This window comes from Labrus bergylta, chromosome 17 (assembly GCF_963930695.1).
Source record: "Labrus bergylta chromosome 17, fLabBer1.1, whole genome shotgun sequence".
Classification (NCBI taxonomy): domain Eukaryota; kingdom Metazoa; phylum Chordata; class Actinopteri; order Labriformes; family Labridae; genus Labrus; species Labrus bergylta.
The window spans coordinates 21,827,284-21,829,916 of NC_089211.1; positions in this window are offsets into that span (position 1 = coordinate 21,827,284).

Below are 2,633 nucleotides of genomic sequence, written 5' to 3' on the forward strand. Positions count from 1 at the left end.
CTCTTTGTGAAAGCAGAAATTGCGGGGGGGGGGGGGGGGATTATTCTTGGTGGTGTTGGGCACAGTTAAGAAGAAAACTCCTTCATTCACGTGTTTTGTTTTAAGGGTTTTAAAATCGAATGTTCATCTTGAAGCAAAAATACAAGCGTTTCATGCAGGTGTCCAAGAAACGCACTCAAATATGTCATTTATGGTGCATCAGGGTCTCCAACAAAACTAAAGGAGAAACTCAAGTTGACTTAATTCAGGCAGATATCTTGTTCTCGGCTTATTCCCTGCCTCACCATTACGTCTTTAGAAGAAATGTAAACTTTGAATATCTACGCTGTCCTCTTTGAAGATGATTAGTTTAACTAAAAGATTGACGTGCAGTTTTGCAGCACATGGTTTCACTGTAACACCATAATATCCTGTTATCTAAATGATTCAACGGCACATTAATGCAGAATATTCGTTTTTGGATGTTTTGGTGTAAGTTGAACATACCCATTATTATTATTTTTTTGATTTACCTTTTTGTGATAGTTTGCAAAACCTGTTTAAAATAAGAAAAAAAAAAGTCTAAAAGCAGAAAAGACTCGAAAGCCAAGGAAGCTTTTGTTCCTGCAGCGTTTAAGTTCATGTCTACATTTTAACATTACCTCATTTGTAATGTAATAACTTTTACATTTCATATTTAATGTGAAGAAAAATAAAAGAATATGCTTTGCACTTCAAGTTTGACTTCAAACCCACTTGTAAGTTGAAATGACAGTGAAGTTATTTTTACTCTTTGCTTTTTAATTGTCGTAAAGTCCTTATAGCATACATAAAAATTACAGTACAGGAATAATGCACCTTTTATAATTTTAAAATTTACAACACAGCAGCAGAATACCACAAAAAATACACAAAAACAAGCAAAATATGAAGAAAAATGACAAACTTTATACATAGGGGTATCAAAAAACGAGAACTCAAGTAACATTTAAGGTTTCACAAAATGTTCAGTGATTTCCCCCTTTTTTTTTTTAAATAGTCCTTCAGTCCATGTAATGATTGGATCCATCTAGTTGTTCTATTTCTATGTTTAAAAGTTTTCTTTTGGGGTATTTTTTGGTTCCATTTCCATTTGTGAATACGATACTTCCCATACAAAATAATTAAATTAAGGTGGATATTTTTTACAGTTCGTAGGGTTAGGTAATATATTATACAGTATGCACCTGTAAAAAAAAGAAAAAACCAAAAAAACAGGCCAGGTGACGTCAGCAGAAGTAAATTCCAGAGATGTTTTGCAGGACAAAGAAAGCTTGTCTGGTCTGGACGGAGAAAAGTTTCCGCGTCGTGACTGCAGAGTGAGGAAGTCGTCTTTCTCACAGCAGGGTGTCTTTGCATTGTTTGTACCAACAAAGAAAAGTGCCTTTACAACAGATAAAAGAGGTAATTGATCTTTGGTTTGAAACTTTCTCCTGTCTCTACGTTTGATGTCCCGCATATGTCTCGTCTGATGTGTTATCATGTTACATTTCAGAGGCTCGACACTGTTGTTTTAAGTGTGTAGCGCTACTGCAGGGTCGTGTTAATGTAATATATATATATATATATATATATATATATATATATATATATATATATATATATATATATATATATACAACTATGACGTGTTATAAAAGCTGAACACATATGGGGGAAGCGTTTTAGTCGCTTTCTTGAACGTCTCTGGCTGCAGCTCCATCATACAAACGCTGCATGTTAGAAAAACAAAGTAGGCCGACAAAACGACATAATCTTTGTTACAGTGATGCACTTACTGATGAACTCAGTTGTAAAATGTGTCTTTATTGTCACTAATGTTCATCGGTTGTTTCCAAATGTTGAGAGAAATGTATAGTAGCCTATCTAAAATCTGCAGCAGAGAAGATCCCCCTGGAGGAAATTTGCATTTGACAAAAAGAGGACTGTGTCTCCCCCTGGTGGTTGTACAGTGTACTGAACTCTTCATAAGGACAAGTAAAAGATAAAGATAAACTTTATTGAACCTTGTGAACTCATGATTTGGGTCATTAGTTTAACTCAAATGACAACATGCTGCCTACTTGATTGTCTTTTATTTACGTGTCATGCATACAAAGTGCTGACCCCTCATGGCTTTACAGAACACCAGGACTACAGTGTCTGTGGTTCAACACATCATAACATTACAAAGCTGCATGCTCTTAAATGTTGTACAGCAACACATAGAGCTGCACTTCAGAAGTACTCGATCAAGCTTGATCCAAAGACAACTGGATGACTGAGAACCTACACAGACTACCAGATCAGTTGATGCTAGTCTGTCATTTAACCATTTAACAGGTTTTTTTTCTGCCGCTTGAATTTTTATATTCAGTATAATTGTTTGTTGCTGGTCTGTTTTTTAATCCACTAATCGTTTTCCGTTTGCTACTGTAACTACTTTTAAGCCACCTTCTTGTGACTACATTTAATGTCTTGTCTCAAAAGCCTTCAGCATCAACTTGACTTGGCAGGATCTAAACCGGTCCCCATTTCATAAACCAGTATGTTTCAGTCCTCTTTAAATACCAGTGTGTGTTTTTACAACCCAGAATGACGACAAAGAGCAGAGTGAGGCCCGATGAAGGCTTGAT